The following is a 27035-nucleotide window of genomic DNA, read 5'->3' as shown; positions in this document are numbered from 1 at the left end:
CAATGAAACTCATTTCTTTCTCTTATATTCCCTCCTTGATATTTCTCCTTTTTCAACAATTACCTGGTTTAGACATCCAAAGCTGTGTATTTTCCAGCACTGCTGTGAGATTGTGATGAGAGAGGCAGCTGAAAACAACGTCTTTAACAAGATCATTCTGGGTTTGATCTTGCCAGCATGGTGAAGAACAGGATGTGAGATTGTAAATCTGCAGCAGGAAAGCTGCAAGTATCATTCGACACCAGGAAGACAGAAGCATAATTTTCTGCCTTTACTTTTTTCCCCTCTCTCTTTTGTACCTTCATACTGGCGTCTTTAAGAAAAAAAGACTCCAACAAGAACAGTAACAGTAAAATATTCAGTCCACTGCAACTTTTTCTCTTCCACAGAAAGGGAAGAAGAAGACTCTGTCTACAATAACATCTCAAAGACTGTCATAATAGGTTTCCCTGATAAACAATATTGCCATGTAAAGAGCCAGTACAGCTAAACCAATGAGAATTAGGAATGCTGTCGAAAGGACAGCCTTATTTTACAATCTACAGGTCAAAGCAGAAGATTTAAATATGGGACTAAACATAATTTGCAAAGGTAATAAGTAGAGGAAGTTGGACCTGCTGAGTTAGACCAGCTACCACAACCTGGGTTAACTGTTTAATGACAGTTTTAGCAAGAGAGACATACTAGCAACTTGAACATTCTCTGTCTTTTTATTCTATTGACAGTAATGTAATAAAGTTAATTTCAGCTAGCATCTGTAGGCGTTATAACTCACAGATTCGTCACTATCTTTCAGTACCTTATCAGAAAGAATGCTGCGTCTGGAACCCACAAAAATGATTAACATTGCTCATCCAAAATTTCCACTGGGACAAACTCACTTCCAGCAACCGTTTGAAAGATGCACTTCAGCTTCGTCTGAGCTAAAGCTACCTAAGCAGTCTATAAATACTGCTTATTCTTGGCTGCATCCTGAGGAACACTGTCTGTGATTTTACAGCCTTGCTTTCCTCTTCAAGTTGAAACATAGTGCTATGCCTAATGGACGTTATCTCTGGAACAGCTACCTTCACATAGTACTTTTTCATCAGTTTCTTTCAGATAAGCCCCATACAGCTCAAATCTACACTCATCAATTGTTGTAGACCATTAAGATCTTTGGTCATTAACTTGTTGCCTCCAGAGATCCTATTGAACTGTTTTTCAAGTGCTGGAACTTACCCTCCAGGCCTGTAAAACTAGAAGCCCCTACTGAGGATACCATACTGTCAGACAGTGAAGGTTTCAGCTGTTTAACTTACTGCTTCAGCAGACAGTGTTTGCCACTAGGCATTCTGATTAGGTCACATAAGCAAGAAATCACAGCAAAATAATCTGACTCTCAAGAATGAACCTTTTTTTTTTTTTTTGCAGAGAAGCTGTATCCAAACATTCAGTCTGAGCTCTGAGATAATAGGGCCCCTCAGTTATTTATGGCTGGTACTTACCCATTTCATTAACGAATACTTATTCTTTAGCATGAAAGGCTTTATGGGAAGAATAAATATCTTCTATTGGGACAACAAACACAGAGGGAAACAGAAAGGCAAGCTTTTGGACTCAAGAGTGCCTTAGTGTTCATCAGATCTGAAAAGTGACAAAAACAGGCTAACTAGAAGATAGATACAACTGCTCCAAGTAAAATGAAATTGTGTTAATCAGTTAGACGACTTGAGAGAAAAAGTTAGTTAGCATCCAGTGAGCAAAAACAGAAAGGTGAGAAGCTGTTAGCTCATGTGGAGTAGAGGCAGAAAAGGGCTTTTAGCATCAGTGTTAGAGGAACGGGTTAGCTGGAAAAATTTATAGGTTATTAAGCCAATGTCTTTATTGAGCCTTTATTTTTAGTAGCAAGTAGAGTTATGAAATTTAGTCTGCATGTTCATATTTTGAAGGTACTCTATAGGGCTCCTTAGAGGATCAGGACTGAGCAGTCAGAAACAGAGTGAAAAATGTTATCCTACTGTTAAGTGGCTGTTTCTATCCTTTACAAATTGCCTGAACTAGCTCGTTCTAGCTCGTTCTAGCACACAGCACTCATTTAATTGCACTCACGTTGCGTTCACAAGGGCATTTGGTCCATCAAATGAAGTACACCACAGATTGGGCTGAACATGTGTAGGACCTATAGATTTTAATGGTTTTGTTTCGGGGAGTATTATTTGTAATAACTGTGGAGAGTGTTGGCATTACTCTGGCACAGTATAGTTCCATTTGACTTTTGTTGATATGTGTGAGTTTTTATTTCTGAATATATGATTGGTAAGGCAGGGGATGGTTTAAAAATTATGAAAGGAGTCATTATCTGAATCTAGGTACAGCAGAATCTGCAAACAACATTTTCAGTTTTTTACTGAATTGGTCTATAGATCTCAGTCTGGAGTGGGATGTTCTCAAGGATACATAGTTAACAAGGGTTTCTTGCACTTATTTAGAAAAAACTCACTTTGGCAAACAAATGCCTTGTACTTAATGCATCTTTTAAAGTCAAATTAGAAGACGTTATTTTGGAATTATAAATTATTTACTTACAGTAGAGTATTATCCTGAGTAATTTAGGAAATTTTTTAAAAATTAATTTTTTTGACAAATGTTGATAAGGAATTCTAAGAGCAATTGAACCTGTTTTCTCAGTGATTGAAAGTGAAACCCTTGCCAGTAGGAAGTTTCTATAGAAAACACTATGTATCAGTTAAGCCTAGTTTCTAGCAGTTTCTACTAATAGAGAAGCTTAGTTTCTACTTGATAAAGTAGAGTTATTAGCAGGCTAATGAGAGACTATAACAAAGTCTCTAATACTTACCAGATTAATAGTTTCCCAAATCTTCTCTGTGCATTAACTTTTAATAGGAAGAAACAACTTGATATTAATGCAAAGTAAACCTGGTACTCACAGAAAGGATCCTTTCAAATGATCATGGCAAACTGGGAGTGTTGGAGAGAAGTTGTTATTGATCATAATGCATGCTCAGTTTAGGTTAATTATGAGTAAGAATTGAAATTTGAAAGGTAGGAAAATTTTAAGAAAAGTAGTAAATAGAATTTTGTATACGCTTCATTTTCCAATGTTTCCAAATCAATGTATCCTACAGTGAATATTTACAATTATGTGGTTTTTATGCTTAAACAGTTGATGAAGTCCAAAAGTAATGATTAAATCTGCCTTAGTGAGTTTTATGACATGATATAAATGTGTATAAAACTAATCACAGACAGGTTTTAAGAGTACTTGCTTTCATGTCCTGGAACATAGAAGTTCAACAAATCCTACCTTCCAAAAAAAAAAACAAACCAAAAAAACCACCAACAAAGAAAACCTGAACCAAAAAACCCCCTACAATGAAAAAAGTCAGAGACTATGATTCAGGTACAGACTAATCTAGATTAGATTCATCCGGAACTTTACCAAATCAGAAGACAAATACTTTATTTATCTCTTTGCATGGTCCACACATGAAAAACGTAAAGAAAAGGCATTCCTATGGTCTGACATCAGAAAACTGTTCTACTACGGGGGCACTAACCGTACCAACTTGTACTAGTTTTGGATGTGTGGTGGGCTGACCCCGGCTGGACAGCAGGTGCCCACCAAAGCCGTTCTATCACTCCCCTCCTCAGCTGGACAGGGGAGAGAAAATATAACGAAACACTCATGGGTCGAGATAAGGACAGGGAGATCACTCACCAATTATAGTCACGGGCAAAACAGACTCAACTTGGGGAAAAAAATTAATTTAATTATTTACTAATTATATCAGAATAATGAGAAATAAAACCAAATCTTAAAAACACCTTCTCCCCACCCCTCCCTGTTTCCCAGACTTAACTTTACTCCCGAGTTCTCTACCTCCTCCCTCACAGTGGCACAGGGAGACAGAGAACGTGGGTTGTGGTCAGTTCATCACGCGTTGTCTCTGCTGCTCCTTCCTCCTCAGGGGGAGGACTCCTCACACTCTTCCCCTGCTCCAGCGTGGGGTCCCTCCCACGGGAGACAGTCCTCCACGAACTTCTCCAACATGAGTCTTTCCTCACTGTGAGCCCAATGTGGGCTACAGTTCCTCATGAACTGCTCCAGCATGGGGTTCCTTCCACGGGGTGCAGTCCTTCCGGAACAGACTGCTCCAACGTGGGTCCCCTGTGGGGTCACAAGTCCTGCCAGCAAACCTGCTCCAGCGTGGGCTCCTCTCTCTCCATGGGTCCACAGGTCCTGCCAGGAGCCTGCTCCAGTGCAGGCTCTCCAGGGGGTCACAGCGTCCTTTGGGTGCATCCACATGCTCCAGCATGGGGTCCTCCACGGGCTGCAGGTAGATATCTGCTCCACCATTAACCTCCGTGGGCTGCAGGGGGACAGCCTGCCTCACCATGGTCTTCACCATGGGTTGCAAGGGAATCTCTGCTCCGGCACCTGGAGGACCTCCTCCCCCTCCTTCTTCACTGACCTTGGTGTCTGCAGAGCGGTTCTCTCACATATTCTCACTCCTCTCTCTGGCTGCAACTGCAACTCCCCTGTAACTTCTTTTCCCTTTCTTAAATATGTTATCACAGAGGCGCTACCACTGTCACTGATTGGCTTGGCCTTGGCCAGTGGTGGGTCCTTCTTGGAACCCTCTGGCATTGACTTTATTGGACATAGGGGAAGCTTCCAGCAGCTTCTTACAGAAGTCACCCTTATAGCCCCCCCGCTACCAAAACCTTGCCACACAAACCCAATACAGGATGGTATAGAATTAAATTTCTTCACAGTAGTTTGTATAGTGCTATGTTTTGGATTTGTGATGAAAACAGCACTGGTAACACAGAGGTGTTTTAGTTATTGCTGAGCAGTGCTTACACAGAGTCAAGGCCTTTGCTGCTTCTCACACCACCCCACCAGCGAGTAGGCTGGGGGTGCACAAGAAGTTTGAGAGGGGACACAGCTGGGACAGCTGACCCCAACTGACCAAAGGGATATTCCATACCATATGACGTCATGCTCAGCATAGAAAGCTGGAGGAAGAAGAAGGAAGGGGGGGACATTCAGAGTGATGGCATTTGTCTTCCCAAGTAACCGTTACGCGTGATGGAGCCCTGCTTTCCTGGAGATGGCTGAACACCTAGCTGCCAATGGGAAGTAGTGAATGAATTCCTTGTTTTGCTTTGCTTGTGCACCTGGCTTTTGCTTTACTTATTAAACTGTCTTTGTCTCAACCCACGAGTTTTCTCACTTTTACCCTTCTGATTCCTTTCCCCATCCTGCTGGAGGGGGGAGTGAGTGAGCAGCTGTGTGGGGCTCAGCTGCCTACCAGGGTGAACTCACAACAGAACCAAGACAGAGAAGGACAAGAGAGATCTCTCTTAGTGGTTAGCAAACACATTCAGATGGCAGGGTAATGGAAACAATGACCTAAAACAGCAAAATGGGTATTTAGGTTATATAGACAATGCAAAGACAGACAGACAGACAGACAGAAAGAGAAGCCACAAAGAGCATTCAGAGCACAGAGCTGCCTGAGGGAAAATTTATATGGGTGTTTCCAAATAGATCTGAGCTATGCTCTGTGCTAGCCTGCATCCTGTTTCCTCAGAGCACAGTGTGAGTTTGTATTTCTCTGTACATTCCTTTTCAAAAGAAAGCTAGAACAAACAGAATAAGCACGTTTTCCTTTCAGTCAAACTTTCAAAATTTTTGTCATTTCCTCTCTTTGAATTCAAGTTCATCTTCCTGCAGAGGACCTTGACATCTACAGTACAGACTTATACATCAGGACTGGGTAATACTACTGACTGAGAATGGCAGGGACTTTTTGGGTACCTATGAAACCCAGCAAGCTGAATCCTACTAAATTTTTGGTTGTTTGTTTAAAATTAATAAATAGCAAGAAGGACAGCAAGTCTGAGGCCCAAATAAATCTAGAGCATATAATTGTTTTCCTAGTAGCTTTGGAAATGAGGCTTTATGGATGTGCCTCTATACTAAAACAGTATGTGAGGTGCTATATTGAGCTGGACTTTAAATTGCCCACACTGAAGAATTGTTAGTTTCCCACTAATTCTGTTTTGCAGTGTACCAATTACTCCTCTTCAAGACAAAACATGGTTTAAACAAGAATTGATTCTGGAGACCCCTCCCAAAAGGCAGACCTCTGAACTCTACCTAACTGTCTTCCAGCTCTACCCCAGGAGGCATTATATCCTCAAATATTCCCCATGATATCATGACAGACTCTAATGTGTACTTAGTTTATCTCTAGTCTCATTCTATAAAATACTACTATTGTGAGCAGTACAGCCCTTATATTGTTTCAGGTATTTACAGATGAAAAATAACATATGAAATTAGCTATATCTTCAGGACATGGGGGGATATGATATGGGGCCAGAAGAGAAACAAGACCATGCAGTGTTTTACCTAGCGTGAGTATAGGTAACCGACTCCATGGAGGGTGTGCACACACTAAGCAGTGTGGGCACAAGCCACTGGACATCATTTGGACTTGGAACATCTCTAGAACCAGTGCCTTTAGGAACATGCAGCCATCATGACCCAAATGTGATCAAAGTCACAAGCGTACATTTATTTTAAGTCATTTAGCCCCTGTTCTGTTGTGTTAGCACTATATATTTATCAAGGGGATAACTAGACTTCTAAATCTGTACCAAAAAATTTAAAGCTTTGATATATGATAAACCATTAGGGTACTAACCTAATCTTACTAAAATCTTGAGAATGAGGGTTTCCTTATTTTATAAGTCCTGTGGTGCTACTGATTGTGTTACAGGCAAAAAAGTTTGCCTTCTCCAAAATCATTCTTTTCATGCCACTTGAGTCAATAAGTGCTCAGTTTTGGTCAAGGTCCTGAAGAAATGTCTGTGCACTTTGCATACAATGTGCTGCCCTTACAAGACCAAACAAAATGATTGCAATCCTGTGGAAAGAGTGAGGATGTAATAGTATGTTTCACGTTGTGAGGAGATATTTTCAAGTCAGAGATTATAGATTTCACATCTGATACTCAAGCACTGTCTTAAATAATAATATCTAAATATTAATTTGCAATGTCCTAAAAAACAGAGAAATAGAAATTAAACTACCACTGGTAAAATCTACTGATAAATACTTGACTTCGTGATTTTTTTTCTGGGTGTAAGGGTATTACCATCATAGAAAATACTTTTTTTTAACATACCCGTGTAATTTCCTTACAAATTGAACCAGCAACATTTTTTATTATTTTGCATAAATAGTGAAAAAATATTAACATGAAAAATGTGTTATATTTAATATTTAAAGCTTTAGGATGCTCAGCCAGTATGAACTGATTACATACGCAGTGCCACCGAAGCCAATAGCATATAGGTTCTCTTACCTCAAAAACCAGTCCCCACTCAGGCACAGTGATTATCCTTTTCAAAGAGTGAACATTACATACATCAGATATGAAACTCTTCTTTCCAATTCCATGCAGGAGGTGGTGTCACATGTGACATTTCCAGGATGATAGTCCTGTTTCAGGGTGGAAAAATGGTTCAAAACATGTGACTTCGTAGCCATAGTTTTCATTCAGTTGTGTAACTGATCTGACATGAATGGAAGCTTCTCTATCACTTACACAGGAAGGATATTGACAGTTTTATGTCAGATTAGGCTTTCACATCAGTTGCTTTTGCATTTTCTTATGACTTCATCATGACAGGAAACAAAATTTTCAATTTTGTGAGTGGTCCATGGCTCATGATAATTCCTGAATTACATTTGCATATTATCTTTGATGCTACTCGTTGGCATGGATAAAAAACAACAATTACATCTTATGGATAGAGGTTGCACAATAATCAAGTCCTGTTCCTAGACAGCTTAGTTTACTAGTATAAATATAGCCACAGATATCAGATAACTCAGGGCTACAGCATATATGGAAGAGTATGTGCTTTATCATCTCAACATCCATTTTGTACAACAGGAGGATTTGGCGGGATGGATTTTTCTTTGCTTGTTTTTGTTTGAACATGAATACAAAGGGCTTAAGATGCTCTCCATTAGTATTTCTGTTAATGACCTGACTGAGAATAGGCAGTACTTTTATAAGCTTGAAGGAGGACCCCAGGCTAGAAAGAGTTGCTTCAGCCAGCAAGCACATTAGAGGATGGTATTAGAATTCAAAATTATGTTGACAAATTGGAGAAGTGGCCTAAAAATGTAAGATACAATACAATAAAGACAAATGCTAGATTTTACTGTTAGGAAGAAATAATCAACTACACAAATGTTGTGGGGAGGATGACTGAAAAAAAGCATATTAGCAGCTCTTCAGAAAACTGTCTAAGCCTTATAATAGATCACATGCTAGGCATGAATCAACAGTGTCAGGCTGTAGTGAAAAAGGTAAAAGCCAAACAGAGATGCAAATAGAATCATCATTTAGAAAACATGAGCTTAATTCTTCTGTTGTACTAAGTGCATCGTTAAGGCCTCAACTGAATACTGTGTCCAGTTCTGAACATCAGACTTCAAAAATAATGTCAACCAACAAGAGAATTTGCTCTGCAAGCAATGAAAACTATCATAGGTACAAAAAAATATAATCTTTGAGGACACATTGAAAGTATTAATTAGTATTCATTTAGTTCAGAGAAAAAAAAATTATGTGTGGCGTGGTAAGAGTCAGAAAACATTCAGAAAATATTCAGAAAATCTTGATCTTAGCAAAAATTAAGGCTTTCCATGTCCACTGCAAACAGGACAATAAAGAGTGAACTTCAAGAGGTTTAGGTGGGACATACAGAAAACATTTCTGAATTTAGGGCTCTTCAAGCCCTGGAGCAGGTAGTTGCCTGAGCAGGTTTGTAATCTCCATTGTTAGAGGTTCAACAGACATCTGTTGGGGAGGGTTTAGGTCTGTCGGATTCTGCTTTAGGGCATCAATCTCTGATGGAAAGATCATGGTGGACTGAATGACTTCTTGATGCCCCTTCTATTTGCTTTTCAGCGAGTCTATGATTAGAACAGCAATGGCTTGGATCACACTCCAGCACACGTTTTACTATCCTTTTTAGAGCTGATATAAAAAATGGACTGAAGTATAGAAGGGGGAGGTGAGGTGAGAAAGAGATGAGAAAGGAGAAGGGGAAAAGCAACCAGTAACGGGAGAGAAAAAAAAGATAGTGAAAGAGAGAGAACCTTTCATTGGGCTCTAGCTCATTAGCGAATGTTGAGTCTGCTGCTTTGTACATGCAAATTGCAAATTAATTTGTTCTGGGACATGTTCAGGCCTGACTGGATAAAATCCTGAGCAACCTCATCTGAACTTACAGATGACCCTGCTTTGAGCAGGAGGTTGGACTGGATTATCTCCTGAGGTCCCTTCCCACCTAAATTATCCTCTGTTCCTACTGTTGCTACTCCACTTTGGTTCTGTACTTATGATGACCTTTCCAAATGCATATCTTATTCTTTTAGATACATGAATGTAATTTAGACATATGTGAGCCCTCTTGCAAAACTTTTTCTGTTTAGAAAAATGTAGAGTGAAGACCAAGAATACTATTCTTTCTAGAAAAATTAAATAAAACCTTGCTGATCTTAAATTCCCAGCAATTAATATGGAGATGCCTTTAAAAATTCCTGATTTGTATTTGTTTAAAACTGTGGAATTTATATCATTAATTATTGGTGAGTGACAAGCTACTGTAGTCCTAGATAAAATGTAATTTTTGCCAGTGTTCCAGATTTAAAAGCATCTTTCAGGCTCCCTGACTCAAACATTTAACCTGATTTATGGCTTGTGCTCTAGGAGTACTAAGGCTCAGTCTCACTAAGATCACTTTAAATGACTTTTAAAATTAAGTAAAGAACCAAATGTAACTATTAATCTAAACATACTGTGAAATATTAATTATGCATTTTAAGTAAAGGGAATAAACAAGAAATAATTTAATTGGTGACATATAATAAATCCCAAAACGTATCCTTGCTGAAGGCATTTTCTAAATAAACACTTGTTTTTAAGCCACACAGGAACTGAAGTTGAAACCATTAGTTACTGAGTCAGAAACTGTTTATTAAAACATTTTTTGCAGTCACCTGTTAAAATTACATAAATGTTTCTAAAGGGTGAATACATTGAGAGAAAAGTAAAGTAGCCTAACATGAAAGGGTAGGAAAGATCTTTGTGTTATGCCTGGCAATGTTTGTTAATGAGACAAAACTACTTAAGATCAATTGCAACTGCTGAGCCAATGTAAAATATATTTTAAGTTCACACAAAGTTCTAATATTTCTGTCAACATATTACACAACTGCAAAAATTGAGACCTAAACAAAAGATTATACTTCCACAGACAAATAGTTAGTGACCCCCTAGGTACACATTCCTCATGTTCTTTTCATGCAGAAAGTCCCCTGTGCAAAGTAAGCTCTGTGCACTGCAGAACCTAAATATCATGTATATGTTCTAAATGAAACATGCAAAAGAAGGGCCTGGTAATGCTGACCTCTTTTCACCAGACAATCTCATCAGTACTAGAATAAGATCAGTCATGAAAACCTTCCTGTAGTGTAAATATTACTCCTTCCTCAGGAAGTATTTAACCCTTCCAGTCTTTCTTCCATACAATTTGAGTACTACAGGGCCATGTACCAGTTTACTACTGAAAAGACAACGTGTTTTTCCTAGTGAGCTATGCAGATATCAGATATATAGAGTCCACAGACAGACTATTAAACTTAGAAGCATTGTAAGTGAAATCCTACTGCCCTCCAAAATACATAAAGAAAAGAAAAGAAAACAAGAACAAAAACATTGACCTGTGGAGTTTTCCCCTCATGACCTTTCTTTAATCTAAGTAACAGTGCTATCTCACAGAACACTCACCTGGGGGATCTGGAGATGTGCATGTACAGATGTGAATATTTAATAAAAGACACATTGGTAACAGTCAGGATGACAACAGATCAAACACTCTGTCTAGTATTGTTCACATTCGGTCTTTTTCCTTGGCAGAGCACGTTTAAACAAGGACAAGAAGACAATTGCACTGAAGTCTGGACTCAGATGATCTTTTTTCCCACTCAAAGTTACTACCTTTCCATCTTTCCCACCCAGAGTTGCTACCTTTCCCTTTTGATCCAGACAGCCCAGCAATTACAGATCTGTGTCTGGATTGGTGTACAACTTATATTTCAAGCACTCAGTACAAAAATTTTCCCAGGACTCTGTGCCATGGACCTTCAGAAAGTCCCATCAAAGAGTAGAGACCATGGCCAAAAGTCAGTCCAACTTCTTTTGCTGAGTGCTCTGTATCTCCCTAGCAGCCCTTCATTTCTTCTTCTAACTTACAGTCTCAGTAAACGCACATACACTTCTGCTGCTGAAAATCTACCTTGTTCCTAGTTTGACTTCCTACCTTTTCTTCTGAATATATCTTATAACTTATCTCCTTTTCAATAATCACACCATGTAACATTGATCGTCACATAAATATGTTTGGTTTATGTATCTGTGCAGACTATTTTTTCTCAGTTTCAGAACTTTATAAAATACTATTAATCTGGTAATGCCCTTGAGGTGGAGCTACTTGTGGCAGGTTGACCCTGGCTGGATGCCAGGTGCCCACCAAGCTGCTCTATCACTCCTGCTCCTCAGCTGGGCAGGGGGAGAGAAAAATACAATGAAAGGCTCATGGGTTGAGATAAGGACAGGGAGAGATCACTCACCAATTACCATCACAGGCAAAAGAGACTCAACTAGAGGAAATTAATTTATTACCAATCAAATCAGAGTAGGGTAATGAGAAATAAAAACAAAATCTTAAAAACACCTTCCTCCCACCCCTCCCTGCTTCCAGGGCTCAACTTCATTCCCAATTTTCTCTGCCTCCTCTCCCGCCGTGTGACGCAGGGGGACATGGAATGGGGGTTGCTGTCAGTTCATCACATGTTTTCTCTGCTGCTCCTTCCTCCTCACTCTCTTCCCCTGCTCCAGCATGGGGTCCCTCCCATGGGAGACAGTTCTCCACAAACTTCTCCAACGTGAGTCCTTCCCACAGGCTGCAATTCTTCTTTAACTGCTCCAGCATGGGTCCTTTCCACGGGGTGCAGTCCTTCAGGAATGGACTGCTCCAGCATGGGTCCCCCACGGGGTCACAAGTCCTGCCAGCAAACCTGCTCCAGCACGGGCTCTCCACGGGGTCACAGCCTCCTTCGGGTGCATCCACATGCTCTGGTGTGGGGTCCTCCATGGGCTGTAGGCGGATATCTGCTCCACCATTAACCTCCGTGGGCTGCAGGGGGACAGCCTGCCTCACCATGGTCTTCACCATGGGTTGCAAGGGAATCTCTGCTCCGGCACCTGGAGGACCTCCTCCCCCTCCTTCTTCGCTGACGTTGGTGTCTGCAGAGTTGTTTCTCTCACATATTCTCACTCACTCAGCCGGCTGCTGTTGCGCAGCAGTTTTTTCCCCTTCTTAAATATGTTGTTCCAGAGGCGCTTCCACCATCGCTGACTGGCTCGGCCTTAGCCAGCAGCAGGTCCGTCTTGGAGCCGGCTGGCATTGGCTTTATTGGACACAGGTGAAGGTTCTAGCAGCTTCTCACAGAAGCCACATCTGTAGCTCCTCCTGCTACCAAAACCTTGCCACACAAACCCAATACACTACTATACCAGTATGCTGTACTTACAAACATGACAAGTGAACGTTTTCAGAAGACTCCCTCTTGGTTTGAATGTGGGGAGATCTGACTCTCAGTGGGTTCAGAGGTTATATTTTCACAGCCAATTAAACATTCTAATTTTTCTGACACAACTCCAATGTGTTCTTACAGTGGCCTTGTGTCATTAGTCAGGTCTGATTATTGCCTCTTGTTCCTTAAGCCATTAGCCACTGAAATCCCTGCAATTCTCAAGTGTAAAACACATGAGCTCAGCAACAAATGGACTCAGTCTCTACAGCTTTTTAACAAAAGAAGACTGTCACACCAGCAGGAAGCAGGATGGTTCCTGTGTATGTATATATTTCTGTGTATACCATATTGTGCACGGTGCTGAAGTACTCCAGAAACAGAGTGTATTGAGTCATAGGGTCCCTTGAAGAGGAGACATGCCACAAAAGTACACTGCAGCCTCCTTACAATACGACCTTTTTTTCTGTGGACAAAGGGAAGACAGTGGATGTGGGTTTTTTTTGTTTTAGCAAAGCTTTTGATACTATCTCTCACAGTATCCTCTGGACAAAATGTCCAGCATAGAGCTAGACGTGTACACAATACAATAGATGAACAATTGGCTGAAGGGTTGGGCTCAAAGAGTTGTAGTAAATGGGGCAATATCAGGCTGGCGGTCAGTCACTAATGGTGTTCCCCAGGGCTCAATTTTAGGGCCAGTTCTCTTCAATGTTTTTATCAATGACCTGGACACAGGAGTTGAGTGCACTCTAAGTAGGTTTGCCAACGATACTAAATTAGGAGAAGCCATTGATTCCCTCAAGGATAGAGAGGTCTTACAGAGACATCTTGATAGATGTCACCGACTGTATGAAATTTAACAAGGACAAATGCCAGATTCTGCACCTGGGATGGTGTAATCCTGGATGTACATATAGATCGGGGGACAAGAGGCTGGAGTGCAGCCCTGCAGAAAGGGATCTGGGATTTTGGTTGATGATGAACTCAGTAAGTGTCAACAATGGGCCCTGGCAGTCAAAAGGGCCAACAATATCCTGGGGTGCATTAAGCACAGTATAGCTAACCAGACAAAAAAAGTGATTGTCTTATTATACTCAGCACTGGTGCGGCCTCACCTCGAGTACTGTGTGTAGTTTTGGGCTTCACAATATAAAAAGGATATAAAAATATTAGAATGTGTCCAAAGGAGGGCAACAAAGATGGTGAAAGGACTAGAGGGCATGAACTATGATGAGGAGCAGCTGAGGATACTAGGTTTGTTCAGCTTAGAGAAGAAGAGGCTGAGGGGTGACATCATTGCTGTCTACAACCTCCTCATGAGGGGGAGCGGAGAGGGAGGTGCTGATCTCTTCTCTTTGATGTCTGGTGATAGGATGCAGCGGGGTGGCTTAAAGCTGTGTCAGGGGAAGTTCAGATTGGATATTAGGAAAAACCTCTTCACTGAGAGGGTTGTCAAGCAGTGGAACAAGCTCACCAGGGGAGTGGTCATAGACCCAAGCCTGTCAGTGTTCAAGAATCATTTGGACAATGTTCTTAGACATAAGGTTTAACTTTTAGGTTGCCCTGTGTGGAGTTAGGAGTTGGATTTGATGATCCTTGTGGGTCCCTTCCAACTCAGGATATTCTATGATTCTATGATTCTGTCCTCCTCAGGCAACCATCGATACAGGTTTGATAAAGAGGGGTTAAGGTTATTTGCTGTCATTACTATCTGTCCTCACTCAAAGTGTGGCAACACAAGAATTCGAAGGGCCTCCTTCCCTCTGTAGGGCATTGAATAGGAATCTGGTTTAGTGTTCACATATCCAGACACCACACTTATAATTGCTGGAACCAATAAATCAAAACAAGATGTTTCATGGGAAGCGATGACAAGATTGTGTTCTTAAGAAATAGATGCAATTTGAAATGTTGTATCCAAACATCACAATCTGTGCTGTTTCATTAGTGCAAACACTCAGAAGAGGAATCAAGAATTTTAGAGGAACAACATATGGGTTCTACTGGTAGCAGAGAGATGATATTGCTTTACCTTTAACCTTGGCATATCAACAGGGGATGACTTTGCTACATTTACCGTGCTTGACTAAATCGATCTTGGAAGGTACAGACATATAGGGGCAATGTCCATTGAATGGAAGGCTCTTTGCCCCTTTAAAAAGGCCATATCTGTTTCTTCACATTGCTTCTAGCCTTCCTTGATGATACCATTTAACCCTCAATCAAAAGACAGTACAGAGAGAGAGACACCACAATTCAACAGTCGTCAGCTGAAATATATACCTCTTTATAGCCCCCAAACTATGCTAATGTGTGGCAGAACTTGGACCAGGAATCAATCCATGAACAGTAATGAGCCTTACAGCAACCAGGCATCCAGTGAGTAAAATCCATTCAGAAGAGTCTGGGTCTTGACATTTAGCAACAATTCTGGATGTCTAAAAATACAAACACAGAGACACACACGCACACATGCATGTGTATCTATATACACATACACATGTGATTGCATATAATATATGACAATAATAATAAAAAACTTTTTCCAACATCCAGTGATGAAATTTAATGGGAAAAATCACGCTTAAGACCATATCTGTATCCTATGTTGTAACCTCAAGCATTTTAGCCAGTTTGTGAACATGTACTTTGTCAAGTTACAAGCAGACAGACAGTCAGATAAGGAGATTTAATTATTTGGATTTTTACAAAAACATTTGTTCACTGAGTTGCTAACAAGCTGTATGGTGATGCATACTATCTACATTTCCTGAAACAGAGAAAGAAAAATCCTGTCAATTGAAAGAGTAGACTTGGGTCAATTTACAATAGGCACCCTGAACTCTGAAGGAGGGGAAATCCTTCTGGACATGCATTTGCCTTCAAAAATGTTTGCAATTTGTATTTAAGTGGTGACAAGTGATGCATGGATGAAAGAGCAAAACATCCCTTTCATGCTCAGTGATACATAGGAAGATCATATACACATTCCACAAAAGATATTGCACTTCTGTGTTCTTAAAGCTTGGCTTTCAAACCATCCCAGGATACAAAACAGTCTTCAGAGAAATGGGGGGGAAAAGGCACTTGCATTGTTTTATTTTTCTCCTGTGCCTATAAATGTTTCTCTCTGCAGAACTGCAGCTGGCCACTGTTACAAAGATTAAGGACACAATCTCCAAGAAATAAAAGCATTAAATTGAATGCATCTCTAGTTTAATCCATGCACAGTTTGCAACACTCAAGTCTTCTATCACACGCAATGCACACACCTACAGCCACACACACCCATCAGCAACAGATAATCCTTTCAAACAGCCCATGCTACAGCACAATCACTGAGAAAATGATCCCATGCATTCAGGAGCACGGTAGGATTCCCACTTAGAGCTGGTTGACCTTTGTCCGGGTTCCAGTGATATGCTTTTGATCATGTGATTTTTAAAGGCTAACTTGTCATCATAAGGAAGGCCATGCTGCTGACGGTAAATTTATAAGCTTAGAAATACTGTTCTGCTTATGCTTGAATCCTTTACAAGCAGCTTGTATTAAGCATTTTAGTTCTTTTGCTACCATACATTAGTTTCGCTTATTCTTCTCTATCAGCAGAACATGCTACCAGTGAAATTAAGCAGCTGCTTAAAGTGAAAAATAGCTCACGATCTACGTAAAGTAATCTGCTGCTTCCATCTGACTTCCCTTTTAGTCCTTGCTTTCACAAGTAGGCTGATCAATGTGCATCATAGAAGATTCAAAATCATGTTTACTGACTGTAGTGGACTTAAAATCTCATGCATAAGGTTGCACTAAAATGAGGCTTTGGGTTTTTTTGTTTGTTTGTTATCACAATCCCAGGACAATTCAGTAAGCAATACAATCCGGCTGGCTGCATTATTGTGTGCAAAATGCTAGCATGCATTTTATTGCTTGTTTTGAAGAATAGCAAATTGTGATATTTGGAGCATTCTCTCACTGTAGTATCTGATCTCCATTAAAAATGTTGTGTTGTCATAAATATGGCACCTGTCAGCTGGCCCAAGGTCATGCAGTGGTATTTTGCATATGGCTGCATAAAACTACGGCACAACTTTTCATAAGAATATGTGAAAAAACAGGCGCAGAAATGCAGAGAAAATGCAGCCAAAAACTTAATGAACAGTTTGCTTGAAACTATGCTAACTGACAATATCATCACTTATCAACTCCATAGTGAATCCAACCCTATGCAGATGGATAACTGGCTGGATATTTGATTTTCACAGCTACAGAAGAGATTGTGTTGTTTCTCAGAGACTTTTGCTGTTTCCCCTCTTGAAGAGCTTGATGCGTCTCATTATATATATTTCTTAAGTGGTAGTTTTCTGATTCCTAAGGAGGTTAAATGGTCTGACGGACTAAGCATGAGGCCAAAAGCCAAAATTCCCAAGCTCTAACATTGGCTCTGACACCAACTCACTATGTGGTTTGGATTTAACAGATGTCATTTTTCCCTAAATGAGGGCAGTATTATTTAAGAACCACAAAGAGAGCAGCAAGGGATAATTATTATTTTACTGTGTTTTGAAAACACAGAGCAGCAAATCTATCCATGGAGCTAGGCATGAGTCGCTGAGGTTTTCAGAGTTTTCCTCGGTAGTAACGAGAAGAGACAGATTTCGCTGGAGACCGTGCCATCGGCAGAAGGAAAACCAGTTGCTAAGGGAAGATGCATGTGGGAACTGTGGGATGAAGCCCAGACTGAGGAAAGCTGTTTTATTTTCTAATCAGGGCGGAGACAACTGGTAATTGCAGCAGTCTGAGGGTAAAGCTGCCGAGGAGGCTGTGCCTGACCCCCACCTCGCTTGGCACCCGTCTCCAGCTGGCAGCTGAGAGCTACCCGGGGAGAGCAGGCGGACCTGGCCCCAGCAGGGAGGCCGAGATGGAGCAGGAGCCAGGAGGGAGCCGGTACGAGCGGGAGGCTGCAGCTGGGTGACCCCCACTGAAGCGCAGAGCATCCGCCGCAAATGCTGCCACAGGGCAGCCTGGCATCAGTCTGGCCAGGAGCAGCTCGAGGCAGCTTTGCCAGCTGCTTCACGGACATCTGCTCCTTGCTCTCGCCAGCACCGGGAAGGCACCAGTCCGTATGAAGAGCTAGTTTATCAGCCCAAAGTCCGCAGATCGTTTTGGACCTGTGTCAGGGCGTGGAGGGAAAGAGTCGTCAGCCAGCAGCGCTCAAGGCCAAGTCTGAGCCCAGCCTCTTGGTTTGCTCCTGTCTTCTTGCCGGGACACTCAGCACTCAGCAAGCTTCCCCTGTACTGGATACATACATCAGCCCCACACCATTTTTAAGCTCCCAGGCATGATGTCTGCTGTTAATACTTTCTCCAGGGTGGGAGGTGGCCTGGTAGGGGCAGAACACCCAGGTACCAGCGGGTGAACTGCCGTCAACCATGCGGTCCCCAGGCCTCCGCTGCGTGGCCGGGTGGGCAGGCATTTCAAGGGCAGGTGGGATACTCTTTCAGTCTCAAGTATGGCTTTATTTGAAGCTTATGTGGACCGCAGGTGGTTTTGAAAGATTTCATAAATCAGTGAAAAGTAGCAACAGTAAAAGCAGACTTTTCTGGACGCGGCCATAAATGCTGTGTCCTCTGAGCCCATTAACAAGATCCTAGGACTTAGTCCCTAGTCCCTAGGACTCCTGACTTATGCTAGGCAGCTTTGTGGGAATGCTTTCTGGTGGCATTTCCAATTAAAAGCAATGAAAAAACAATACTGGGTGTTTCTCTCCCTCCCCACAGTGTTTCCCTATCAGAAACACTCAAACTGTTTCACTATCTGGGTATGTGTTAGGAAGCTGATACAGAAAAACACCAGTCAAATACACTGAAAAATAGCAGCAGGCTACAGTATTAACTTTAGAAGCTATTAGAAATCAATCAGGACTTCAGCAGGGCCCGAGGGGCAGACTGATGTAATGGAAGGCAGTCTATTAAATATAAAAGTCAATTATGCAGCAAGTTCAGAGCTCCTGTCCTCCACCACAAAAAATTAAGGCAAAAGAGACGACGCCAGCTTGGACCCTTATCTTGTCACAGGCTCACAACCTGAGGGCTCATCTCTAACAACTGTGGTCCAATGGATAGATCCAAGTAAAGGACAATCAGGCAGGCATTTGTAGGCACCTACATTCAGGAAATAGTGGAGGTAGCTACCATCAGATTAGACATCCTGGTCTGGTGTTTGGGGATGGTGCCTCAGTGCTATTTGGAGATCGCTTTAAAAACTCCTTCAAAGTGCAATGCCACTTGTTATGAAAAAAAAATTTACCGACACCAAAGGAAAGCTTAGGGAAAAAGTACATCTCAAGCGCTTCTTAAATATTACCTATGTATTCCCCTCTCAGGGAAATCACTTCTCATTTGCACTTAATGTACTACACATATATAAGGTCATAATGACTTGTTCCCTAAATCTCTACACTCATGCAAAAAGAACTGGCAGCTGATGGGAAAAAAATTCTTCCTCCATCCTGAGTCTGTCAGAAAAGCTTAATTCCAGCAGCCAGCTTAAGCAGAAAAAAATCCATATGACAAGAGGCAGAGTTCAAAGGAATAAAGGGGTTGTTTCTACTTGCAGTCCCCTGATAGTAGTACAAAATTTTTAGAAAGCTGGGATAGGTGAACCTCTTAGTTTTGGAAATGTCATTCAATTCAAGCCACAGAGCAATTAAAAACGCAGGAAGTGCTGCTTAGTTTTCTTACAAATTCTAAGGCAAAAATCCTTTATTTAAGAAACTATGTCACAATTTTAAGCAAGAAACATAAATGCTACCCTCTTATATTTTCCTGAAATATTTTTCTTACCCACTTCTTTCACCTTTTCTGCCACTTGTATTGCATTCATACATCCAGAAACATGGTATAACCATACATCCAGAAACAAGGTATAACTTTGCACATACTAGCCCTTGGTCTCTGAAGAGGAGGGTTTAAATTGGCTTTAAAAAGAGTTCCAAAGCAAAATATGTAAAACCATATACTTGTTCACTTTTCGTTGATATTACCAATGCTGGTAAGAGCCATTACTCAACAGAGCAGACTGAGTGAAGATTTAGAGGAAGGTGTATTAGCACTGTAGGAAAGCCTGAATGTTGGGTTCAGACTAAGCAGTGAGTAACCTTCTGGAGTAATGAAAGTCACCAATTTCATCTATATGTTAAAAGTACACCAAATCCTGAGAATAGTGGAAAAAGCACATCATTGCATTTGGTCCTATTGTGCAAAAGATTTTATACTGTGAGAACAGCCTATAGTTAGGGGAGAAGAGGAATCTAACGTGCCTGAGAGGCACTGTAATGTAAATGCGAAGGGTAAGCTGGAAAATATTTATAGCTCACTATTGCCCTCTAGTGTATGCTGTGCAAGCATTTGTGGTAGTTTGCAGTGATGAAGGGGAAAATTTTTGAAGTACAGCTCTTTATTTTAAACGAAAAGATAACAGCCCTTTCCAGAGAATTGGAGGTTTGTATAATTTCAAATTAAACTTGAGAGAATCTGGAGGAGGGAGGGAGAGGAGGGGAGTTTGGAAAGGTGATGATTATACACAATACCTTCTCTCCCCTCATTTTTGGAAGAATAGATATTTTGCTTGGAAAACATTTGCTTCACAGACCCTGTGTCTTCTAATTTAGGTGCATCGTGTGGAAACAAATAAATTGTTTCCTGACTGTTATAAGGCAAGACAAAGCAGCAGAAGATATTAATTCCAGCATGAGATAGAGAGTAAGGGAAGAGGTTTTATTTTAAAGAAAAAAAAACTTGCCTGTGGTCATTTGTTATATATATGTATTTTTTTCCACTTAAGAATATCTAGAAGGATTTAAAGAAGGTTCTTTAGACACCAGGATATGTAAAGCATAAGGATGATAAATGTGATATTGAATATTTCTGAGAATAATGTTCCCAGAATGCTTTATGTACAGGGAAGCAATACTGCTGTAAGCTAAATAAATGGAATTTTTAGCATAGAAAAATATGTTTAAAGAGATAAGAAAATGACTTATGCAATTTCCTGCACAAAATCTTATGATTACTACAACTTAAAATGAGAGACTGAGAGAGAATGGAAATAATTAGTACATTTAAAATAGGATGGAAAAATATACTCAGAAAAAAGACATTTCCCTTGCTAAGCACTTGATTGTGACCAGTCTCCTTGTGATCTTGAATATAATCAATCATGTGGTTGTGCCAATAAAGAAGACTTCCAGGTCTATTTCTATGAATTACTGCTCGTTCCACCTGCAGCAAAGTTCCCTGCTTTCCCTGCCAACATTAATACTTTTCTTTTTCTGCTCACTCCCTGCTCAGTCGCCCAGAGCAGGGAGTGGGATTCAGCTGTTCATTCACAGGCATGTGCAACATGGACATACACATTTTTTTTTGCCATCGACGGTCTGTGTTGTCAGTGAAAACATGTAAGTACTAGAAAGTGTGATTTACCTTACTTTTAAAGAAAGCATAAAAGAATCAAGCCCTGGAAAGGCCTGTGCCTGAGCCTAAGGTGATGAGCCCACATGTAGCCATCCACATGGAAGACCTCTAAAGTCAAGCAAGACAAGTTCCTGAGCCCAGTCTCCAAATATCAAGAACATGTTGAAAATCCACCTTGCCTTCAGAGCAAAGAAATTTGGGAAATAAGCTGCTCCCCTCTTTCCCCTGCTCTCCTGCACTGGTACAAGGTTCAAGCTTTCTTTTACTTTCACCTTTACTCATCCAGACTGCCTACTTCAATGCAGCTGTCCACAGCCAATTTCTGGAATCTATTTAATCAGAGTCACTTAGCCACTGCGATGATACTAAGCCTTCATTCTTTCAAGTATTCTATTGTTAGCATAAATCAAGAGCAAAAGAACATTTGAAACCCTGAGGACTGCGTATTGAATGTCAGACCTGTGTGATTTGATGAACTGGGATGAAAGAAATCCCTCAAATGCTAGAGTTTATCATGGGGCAACTGACAAACTCTTAGCTTAAGCACTGTTGGCATGGCATTATCGTACTGACATAAATTGCCACAGCAGATAAAGTATGTGAGTTTGACAAGTTCATTCTTTCAGAGAATCTGGTTTGACAATAATTATTATTTTACAAGGACTAACCCATAGATGAGATGATTAAAAATTAAGCAGACATGCTTTGCTCTCTCATGCTCATCAGAGAGTATCCCAATGTACATTCAAGGATCATAGTGAATAGCATATTCAGACATTAATTTATTCATTACTTGAATCCAGGAAAAACAGTTTTATTCTGGATTTTGATCTTGTTTGCCTGTCCTCCAAAAGTGTGAGGTGACTATATTTACAAAGCAGCTACATTACTCTGCATACAACTGCACTTCCACTGTCCCCTTATTTCCATTGTCTATGGAAAGATGAGTTATGCTGGTGCTTAATGGAACAATGGAAAGTCAGACTCAGCAGCTATATAACCATGGTTAAGGTACTTTTAGATTTGAAGTAGTTACCAGAAAAAAAATGTTATCTTGTCTGAACTACACTGTGCAAAAAAGTCACAATAAATAAAAAAATCCTATATTTGAAAGAATCCCTAAACAATAAGGAGTGAACTTTACCTCTTCTAAGCAACCATATACTCTGTACCTGGATTTAGAGCCCAGTTTTCAGCACTACCCTTTTGTAATCCAATAGAAACACTCAAGGCCCCAGCTGAGATGAGGGGTGTACTAAGTTATTGTAGCGGGTTGACCCTGGCCAGATGCCAGGTGCCCACCAAAGCCGCTCTATCACTCCCCCTCCTCAACTGGACAGGGGGAGAAAATAAAATGAAAGGCTCGTAAGGTCGAGATAAGGACAGGGAGATCACTCACCAATTACCGTCACGGGCAAAACAGACTCGACTTGGGGAAAAAATTAGTTTAATTTATTGCTAGTCAAATCAGAGCAGGATAATGAGAAATAAAACCAAATCTTAAAACACCTTCCCCCCACCCCTCCCTTCTTCCCAGGCTTAATTTTACTCCTTATTTTCTCTACCTCCTCCCCCCCCGAGCGGCGCAGGGGACGGGGAATGGGGGTTTGGGTCAGTTCATCACACGTTGTTTCTGCCGCTCCTTCCTCCTCAGGGGGAGGACTCCTCACACTCTTCCCCTGCTCCAGCGTGGGGTCCCTTCCACGGGAGACAGTCCTTCACGAACTTCTCCAACGTGAGTCCTTCCCACGGGCTACAGTTCTTCACGAACTGCTCCAGCGTGGGTCCCATCCACAGGGTGCAGTCCTTCAGGAACAAACTGCTCCAGCATGGGTCCCCCGCGGGGTCACAAGTCCTGCCAGCCAACCTGCTTCAGCGTGGGCTCCTCTCTCCATGGGGCCACGGGTCCGTAGGTCCTGCCAGGAGCCTGCTCCAGCGCGGGCTTCCCACGGGGTCACAGCGTCCTTCAGGCATCCACCTGCTCCGGCGTGGGGTCCTCCACGGGCTGCAGGTGGATATCTGCTCCACCATGGACCTCCATGGGCTGCAGGGGGACAGCCTGCCTCACCATGGTCTTCACCACGGGCTGCAGGGGAATCTCTCTCTCTGCTCTGGCGCCTGGAGCACCTCCTCCCCCTCCTTCTCCACTGACCTTGGTGTCTGCGGAGTTGTTTCTCTCACATCTTCTCACTCCGCTCTCTCTCGCTGCAACTCCAACCCCCTGTAACTTTTTTTGCTTTTCTTAAATATGTTATCACAGAGGCGCTACCACTGTTACTGATTGGCTCGGCCTTGGCAAGCGGCGGGTCCATCTTGGAACCCGCTAGCATTAACTTTATCGGACATAGGGGAAGCTTCTAGCAGTTTCTCACAGAAGCCACCCCTATAGGCCCCCCCCACTACCAAAACCTTGCCACGCAAACCCAATACAGTTATATTCACAGAAAAACAGATCTTACCTGAAAAGCTCTAATCTAAATAGAATGAGAAAAAAAAAAAAAGTGTTTTTCCAAATACTCTGTCCAACAACCTTCCTCTCACTAGCAAGCTCTCTGCCTCCAGAAGAAGGTGACCATATCCAAATTCTGTCGTGAGAATCTCTCCTAGGTCATTCTAACTTTTGAGTCTCGCCCAAGGACTTGCTGTGAAGTGCTGGCTGGCATGTGCTAAAGTCATTCCAAGGGACCCACTAGCAGTTTATGGACATGGAGGACAGAGTGTCAGCCCTGAGAAATATCCTGCGCACTCACTTTGTGATAAAGCATTGATAGAAACTTCCTGGCAAACCCTTTTTTGTCAGACTGCCCCAGGACCACTCCCAGGGAAATCAGGTTCCCTGTCTTTAGATTTCAGACTCAAGCTGGATAGAGAATGGTGCTGTGAAACTTGACTTGAAGCAAAAAAAAAAAAAAAAAAAGTTTCATTTATTGCTAACCTTACTATTTTCCACACAACAAGAAAATTTGAAAACTACACATTTTATTTGCTTTGTTAGTGGGGTGAGAGGGAGGATTGCTCTCTGCAGTAAAACTGATTTTAGAATTCCCACATACATCACAAATCAGAAATTCTGGCTTTCAACTGACTCTACTTACAACCAAAGAAAAATGTTGAGCAGTGAAATAGCTGCAGCAGGGAACTCATTCAAAGGCAAACAAGATGCTGTTATGTGACCCAAGAACAGAATAGTGCTCTGATTCTTGATGAAAATAAGAAGCCAAGAGAAGGAAGGAAATTTCAAGGTGATTCAGAGTCAAACATGGTTTATATTCAATTAAATTTCAAAGCTAAAATCCCAGCCAATTTGTTTTCCATCTACTGTGTGTTTTATGCCATGGTGCCATATGCTACAGTTTGGAGTACTGTCTGCCTCAGTTGTCTTTTAATTGGCTTGACCTATGGGAAAGATGGCAGGAAACCAAGCTAATTATATCAATTCACCTCATGCTCTATAAAATCTGCTATAGAATGACAAGTCAGGTGAAAAAAATAAAAATGAAGCAGTAGTAGAAATGCAACACCAGTTTCTTAACATATTTCTACATGCTGGACCTTGCTTATTGCACTATCAGCTTATGGATTTCTAAGGATTTTATTGACAAAGTGAGCAGAATCAGATCTCAAAGTAAAACTCTGGGAGAAAAAAAAACTCATAACATTTGTTCTCCATAGAACTCTTTTTAAAGCCATTAACAGTACTTTCAAAATGAGCAGGCCCCAATCCAGAAAAATTAGCTCATTTCAAATTAAAACCAGATTCAGTATTTTTATACTGTCTACTCAGCATACATCAGTGTTACTCTCCAGTTACACGGCTTTAAATTGAAATATCATTTCTAAACTTCTGAGAAACTGGGAGTTTATGTCAAAAAAACTGTTAAGAGTGTTAGGTGACATGAATTAGACAGTGAAGTAGATATCAGAGCTGTAAGAAAGTCTTATTCAAAGCCACAATTGCATGTCCCATATGTCAGTAAAATAAGCAACTTATCCCAACTAACATCATATCCACTTTACAGACTGATGTTTGAAATGATGAACAATGGAAAGCTTGTGAAATGCTATCCCCCAGTACACTTTATAGCTAGCATGGAGTGTATTAGACGCAAATGGGTAGTATTTTAATGACTATCTACACTGAAATAATAAAGTCTGTGTTACCTAATTTTGGCCACCTAAAAGGTAGTGGTGTATTCTAGTTCCCTAGTCTTTGTTAGACCAGTATATCTCTCTCTCTCTCTCTTCACTGACACTGGAAGATGTCTGGATGATTGACTTAACCGTCAGTGACTTCAGTTGGGTGAAATGAGCACCACTTTAAATCCTAAAGATTTAATCCTAAAGATTAAAACCTTGGAATACATTCCTGAGAGATTTAATCAATGTTTTTCAATACTTATTTGTCACATCCCTTCCATATAATGGTTTACATGTACGAAAGTGCACCCAGAATGCATTCAAATACATGCCTACAGCTTCCAACAGTCTTTTGGAATACATTCCTATTTGTATCTTGGTTTTGCAGATAAGAGAATAGCCTACTAACAAACCCACTTAAACAAAATAATTCACAGAATAACTATAGAGGCTTAATGAAACCACCGGGAAAGAATTAATTAACTGCCTCCACTAAACAGTTCAACTTAAACGCAGCAAAGCGCTTGGATATCAGTTTAATTTTGACAACAGAAATAAGCTCTGCTTAAATAGTCAAAGAAAAGTCAAAAGAGTCTCAACCATGCATAGAGGATGTCATTGACAATGCTGTGCAGAAGTGCTATTGCTCTCTTCCATGTATTTTTCCTGAAGTCCTAGTCTTTTCATTTTCAGAAATACAGTACATTACCAGATTTCAGCACTTCACAGGATTTGGTACATAGGGCCCAGTCTCAAACTGAGTTGATATGCCTATTCGGCTAGTTTAGTTTTAAACTCACTATCAAATTTCCATTCTGATACACTGCTTGCCAAAGTCAATATGAATCTTTTCATGGATTATAATGGCAATGTGTTAGCCCAGTCCTTATTTTAAGTTATACATTCGAGGGTTTTGGCACAGATACTCTCTGATAACTGGACAGAGATGATTCCTGCAAATCAGTTATAAAATGGCCCTGTTACTGTTACACTTCTATAGTGGAAAGAGTTGAGCAAAAATTGCCAGTACCAATGAATCATAATAGCCTTATATTTATTTCTTCCATTTAGGCAGTAGTTTACTGCAAAAGCAATTAGAGGGAATGGGCCTATCTTAAGGAGAAAAAAATTTTAAAAGATTGAGTAAACAGATACATTCTGTGCAAAATATTCCTCTCACTCTTCACTCTGTGAGAACACCTAATGGGGTGCTCTGTAGAGATAGTCTGCATTCTGCAGACAATAACCTGTAAGGTGCTCACCTGAGGCATAGCTCTTGTCTGAAAAAAGGAGAGCGTTCTGCAGCACCCTTTGAGCACCCTGCATAGCAGAGCATTCTCACAGATGAGCCTTCTTCACCCCCACTCCTCCAAAAGAAGATACTGGAGCTTTATTTGACCACATAAACTATTTTTGTTTGAAAGTAATAGGATCCAAGAAGCATTTTTGGAAGTTTTTTAAAATCTCATCCTCAGCTATAACTGGCTATGACTGGCTGGGGCTTAAATCAACATCTATTTGCTTTCTCATAGCTCGCCTAGAGTCGTAATCATCTTATGGCAAGATCACAGCAAACTGCTGCTAAAGACCGTTATGATACCACAGATCTAACACTGGTAGAGCGACAGAGAGCAAACTTCTAAAGAACAACTTGTTTCCATGTAAGGACTTTCAGCAATTCAGCATGCTCTAGTAATTCAGTCGCAAGCTGTTACGTTATGTGCAAGAGTCCC

This window comes from Gymnogyps californianus, chromosome 3 (assembly GCF_018139145.2).
Source record: "Gymnogyps californianus isolate 813 chromosome 3, ASM1813914v2, whole genome shotgun sequence".
NCBI classification, from domain to species: Eukaryota; Metazoa; Chordata; class Aves; order Accipitriformes; family Cathartidae; genus Gymnogyps; species Gymnogyps californianus.
The sequence above is the reverse complement of the archived record's forward strand: the minus strand, read 5'-3'. Positions refer to the sequence as shown.